The sequence below is a fragment of the Camellia sinensis genome, chromosome 3 (assembly GCF_055761805.1).
Source record: "Camellia sinensis isolate YWXY chromosome 3, ASM5576180v1, whole genome shotgun sequence".
NCBI classification, from domain to species: Eukaryota; Viridiplantae; Streptophyta; class Magnoliopsida; order Ericales; family Theaceae; genus Camellia; species Camellia sinensis.
In genome coordinates, this window is record NC_138963.1 from 107,983,474 (window position 1) to 107,989,580 (window position 6,107).

A 6,107-nucleotide genomic window follows, 5' to 3' on the forward strand; every position below is an offset into this window, starting at 1 on the left:
AGAGAGAGGAAGAAGAGACCAAGAGGGGTGTGAGATCAAACTTGAGATTGGAACGAATTTGCTAGAGAATTAAGGGCATTGGCTTGGAAGCTTAAAGATATAGCAAGCTAGAGCCTAAATCAAGAGTGAGGTAAGGATTTGAGCCTTTACTTGTGTAATTGAGACATAATACATGAATTCAAGAGGAATTCAAAACAAGAATTAAGCTAGGGAAGGAGAATTAAGAAGATTACCACACATGCATGCAAATTCTCTTGCATTTCGAGTTGGATTTTCAAGAATTCTCACATGCATGCATTGATCATAGCTTGGTTTTGGAAATTCATCAAGTTTCATACCATTTTACCTTGTTTCATCATGTTTTGAAAGCTTTGAAGTCAAGAAATTATTCGCATGTTATGTTTCCAACATTTCAACTTTAAGTGTGCACAATTGGCAAGCTTTTGAGCCTTGATTTCATGAAATGATGTTTAATTCTTAATGTTTTACAAGTTTATACATGTTTTCTTAAGCTTTTGGTCCAAAAAGATGTGTTTTGTAGCTTTGAATTTGGGTTTTGAACTTAAAAGAGCAATCTGGAAATTCCAGATTCTGCCTCTCTGCTCGAGTGATAGAACCTACGCTTAAGCGACCATGCACATTTTTGTACTTTCGCTCGAGCGACCAAAAGTTGGCTCGAGTATAAATTGCATGCTTTCAAAAGTTTACATGTTTTGCATACCGTTCGAGTGACAAGAGTTGCACTTGAGCGAGGACTTCAATCTCACGCTCGAGCGACTGTTGACCGATCGTTGAGCGGAAAAATCAAGCAACCAGTACTTTGGCAAAGTTTATAGACCGCTTGAGCGACCACTCATACGTTTGGACATCCCTCGAGTGAAGGAAGTTGCGCTCGAGCGAGACCTCTGTTTCCAGCATATTTTTAAGCTCCGTTTGGGAAGATAATTTTGAGGCTTTTTTGGCTAAAATAGCCACAAAAAACAAAATAGGCTTTTTAGCTTAATAAGACAAAACATCACATCCAACCTATGGTCATTGCATTCTTTTTCTCACAAAAAAGCCAAAAAAGTCAAAAAAGCCCAAAGCCCTTCCCAAACCAGGCTTTTTAGCCCCAGGCTAAAATAGCCAAAAAAACTAAAAAGCCAAAAAGCCAACTCACTTCCTAAACAACACCTAAGTGTTTTCAAATGTATTTTAGCATCCTCATTGCATCCTAAGCATTCCTGAGCCAAGATTAAGACATAATAGTGAGGATAAGACTTAGAAACACACTAAGAACAAAACGTAATGAGTTAAGTATATTATGAGCGTGTGTTTCAATGTGTATCTATTATGTGTTGTGTAGGTCAGGCGCCATAGACTATCCGAATCACTCACTTTCTCTATTTTGCTATCAAAGCCATCAGTGAGTAATAACTCCATAAAGTTATGTTTGACTTTAATTATTTTTTGATGATATGAAATGATCAGTTTTCTGAAATGCTATGTTTTGTATGAATGAATGATTGTCTAAGTTTCTTAAATATATTCATGGCATCCTTAGCATCATATGATATGCGTCCCTTAATGGGTCATCAAAAACGTCTTTGTGCACATAAGTCATCGGAATGCCTTATAGCTGTCCCTTTATGGATCATCAGAATGCCTTTACTACCGTCCCTTCATGGGTCATCAGATTTATTAACGCTAATGGATGTACCACGTACTATCATGCGAAATGTATGAACTGTGAAAACGAATATGATTATGTATACGAATCTATTTCTGCTTTGACATCTGATTACGTACAAAACTTTGTTTCTCTATGGACATCATTCAGTAAAACCTTTACTCTGTTAGTATTCACTAGGCTTCTGCTCACTATTTATATTTTGTATGTAGGTGAGTAGTGACCAGGCCTAAGCTGCTGCCTGGTGTCTCTGTTTGTCAGCCAGCTGTTGTAACCCCCGAGGAGGTTCCCTTTTGTAATCAAGTCAAGTTTATGTGATACATTATGAACAAGTTTCTTTTGATTATTGTATCTGTATTTTGGGCTAGTCCCCTTTGACTTCATTTGTGTACATAAGTGACGGAAGGCTACCATATCTATGACGTCATAGGTGTATATATAAGTTTTATTTTGAAAATTTCTATCCCTCATGTGTCAACACAGCTCTATAGACTATGAATGTTTGCTATATTGCTTTTGCAGCCCCATATTGAATGTTAATATGTTCGGAGGCCTTATGTAATCCAAGGATTATTGGCCGGTTACGACGCTAAACCTATAGGGGGCGGGTTTAAGTCATGACAGGTATAAATGCTTCTGCAACCTCCCAAGATCGGCCACCAAATGGGGCAATTGTGGAAGGAAAAAAATATAAGCCCAGTCCCTAGCCTAGTCCCGACAGCCTAAGCCGAAAATGAAAAGCCTAAACGCATCCCTTGAAGTGCACAAAGGACAGCTAACAACAACTTGCTAGCTAATTAAGGCGCGTGGGAGACAAAGTTATTATAAAATCTAGCCTTCTAGAAGACCAAACCTACTAAGTAAAGGAGGGGCGTAGGATAAACTTTCATCTAAGGATGTGGAGCATAGAACATATAAGACTAGAATGTAGGCTGGGCCTAATGAGAAACGAAATCATTCGATCAGTTTAATCCTATGGACGTGACGCTTGGCAAGTTGGCCATTGACATTCGATATCATCTAAACCATCTATACACTAATGATCCAACGATCATAGGCAAAGCATACTTGGCAAGTTGCCAGACCAAAGCCAAGTTTGGACAGAACCCTTCGATCAAAGCAAGATCCAACGGATGAGGTTTGAGCTAAAATAGCTATAAAAGGGTAGGCAAATAAGACATAAGAGACAAGTAAGTGGGTCCTATTTAACCCAATTAAAACACAATCAAAACCTATACTAGAAATATTTTCTTTTTATACTATATACCATGGTCGATCATTGTACTAATTTGATTATCGGAGGGTCCTCCCAACCAACCTTGGTCGAGAGTGATCATTGACATTTGGTTTCTCTTTGCAGAGTGCAAAGGATCGGGCGCATCATCTCGCTTTTCCTGTGGATGTAATTTCACCTTCCACATGTATATTTAATATTTTTAAATTTCTATATATGTATAACTCGAGTTTCAAATTGTTTGATGTCTTTGTACAAGTCTATCTAAATTTAATTCAGACTTTTAAATTTTTGTCCTAGCTCGTACCAAATTCAAAAATATCTTATCCAAATCCTAAAAAAATTTGAATTGGACTTGAGTTGTTCAAATTGAACCTTACATTTTAGTAGTCTTTGCTGGACAATTGCTCCGTTTCTATTGGCCATTTTTTCGGCGGTTTGCTCATGTGAGGCTTTCTGGTGTTCATCTCGAGTTTTAGTATGTTGGTGTTCTATTGCTTTGGTTAGTTGCAGAAGTCTTGAATTAAGTGCGTAGGTGTGGTTTTGGGTGTATTCATTTTGTTTTAGTAGTGTTTGTTTGACTTGGCTTGGAATTCTCTCTTGATTTGCTTGGAGCTTAATCTAATTTTGTTAGATTGTGCTTCTTAAGCAATTATGTTTTGAGAAAGTTTGCTAACCCGACTTATTCATCTAGAATTTTTTGGGTGGGTGATTGTGTGGTGGAGGTTAATTTGTATAGTGTGGGGTTTATATGGGGTTTATGTAAGGTGTGGTGGAGATTAATTTTTAGGTAGATAAGGGTGGATTTATAATATTAGGTGGAGTTTGGTAAAATTGAAAATTGAAAAACTGAAGACTGGAAATTAAGTACTAAAAATTGAATGGTGAATTTTTTAAACTAAAGAGTTATTTGATAAAAATTTAAGTGCTGAACTAGAAATAAGTTATTTGATATGTATAAGATCAAATTTAAAATTTATTATTTTCAAATTGTATATTTCAATTTTTATATTGTGATGGTGGTGGTGGTGGTAGTGGCGGTAGTGGTAGCGGTGGCAGTGGTGGTAGCGATGGTAGTATTAGGGAAATGATGGTGGTACTTATGACAATAATGACAATAGTGATGAAGGTGGTGGTGGTTGTGATGGTAGTAGCTGTAGGGGTAGCGGTAACAGTATTAGTGGTGGTGGTAATGGTAGTGGTAGCAAAATGGTGGTTGTTGTGATGGTGGTAGTAGTAGTGTTAGCGGTGGTGGTGGTAGTGGCATGGTGGTGGTGGTAATAGTGATAGCGGTGGTAGTGATAATGGTAGGAATGGTATGATGGTAGTGGTTGTGGTGGTAGTAGTGAGTTTATAATAGTATAAATCGATATTTATATTCAGTATTTATAAATTTAGTCAAAACTAAGTAGTTTCATAAGGTTTAAAATTTTCTTAAGTGTTAGCCTACATTTTAAGAGGGATTTCAATTTTTAAGTGATATCAATTATGATTATCAAATGAGTTTAATTGATTATCACTTAATGCATTAAGTTTAAAGTGCTGATTCAGATTATCAAACACCCCCTTTACTCTTATGTTTTTCTCAAACTGCTCAATGTAATTTGTTGTACAGCTTGTATTACTTATTTCATCATAAATTTTATTTTGCCGATAAAAAAAAAAAAACAAAACTCCATGATGATCATATCAATCATCGTGTTCTTAAGATTGAGATGAAACCACGGCTAATTAATTAATTAATTAAAATCTTTGTATTGTATTTTTTAATTTTGATGTAGATTGGATATACAAAAAAATGTCATTCATTATTTATATTCAATTTCTACTATTGAGAATGTATAATTATTATTTTTATTTTTTTTCTTTTTTGTGTTTTTTGTTTTTTTTGTTGTTGTTGTATCTATATTAAAACCATGGGACAGATCATACCAAGGAAAGAGCAATCGTATGGCAATCATAATTTAGTATAGACAATAATTTAAGGAATAAAAATGAAATTAATCATTCACAATATAATATTGACGCAAACTCTTACATAAGAAGTTACAAATCCAAACTTTAAGAGTTGATCAATAATTAAAAGGGTGATGATTGAGACTCCTCCAATCACCACCCTTCTAATCATCACCCTCATCACTCCTCACACACACGTGGCAAGTGGTGATTGGAGGAGAATGGAGAAATGAAAAAAGAAAAAGAAAAAATAATCAATCATGAAAAGAGGGGGTCAAGGAGGAGGTGAGAAAAAAAGGGAGTCCAAGTCATTATTATAATTAAAATTTCATTATCTATTTTCTCTTCATTGTCTAATGTCATTTAAGACTCAGACGCAATTATTACTGCAACTGCAAAGTTGTCAGGCAAATGGTAAAAGTATATAGAAAAGTGTTCTTTTATTTTATCTAAATAATTTAGTTGTAATCGTATTCTTTATTTTAGTTAATTAACTAAATTAACTAAATTAAATTTTTAAAAGAAAAATATTATAAACATAAATATATATATATATATATATTTTACAACGTGTTCAAGTAATGCTGACGTGATTACTGATGTGGTATTTATAAATATTTTTTTAAATATTGTTAAATTATTTTTTAAAATAATATTTTTACATGACTATATTTTTAAACGATCATTTCATCTCCTTCCTTGGAGTTGCATGTTACTTATTGGAGTTGCATGTTACTTAGGGTTGGTTTGAGATGTTCTAAAAAAGTATACTTTTTGACTTATTGACTTATATAGGTTGGATTTAAGTTGAGTTTGATGTGATGTGTTAGAGAGGTGATGTGATTTAAATAGGATAATAACTTTTTAACTTTTTGTATTATTTTATGCCAAAGCAACCCTTATGAGACAAAAAGATTAGTCACGACAAAGCCTGAACAACTCGTGAGGAAAAAACCCATATAATATGAATTAATAAAAGTTATTCAAAAGAAATCAAAGAATCGCAAAATATATTTTGAATTAATCTAGGACACTTGGGCCAAATGTTAAATTTTTGAAAAATACTAATGGTCTCAAATTTTCTATTAAATTTCTACTAAATATTCTTATAAGTGTGGGTCTCACATGAATGTGAGTATCGCATCTATGTAAATGTTTGGTATAAAATTTTGTATTTTTTACATTGCTTTAAATTTTTAGATTTCTTAGAGACAATAGTACAGGCATTAGACTTTCACGTCAAAATGA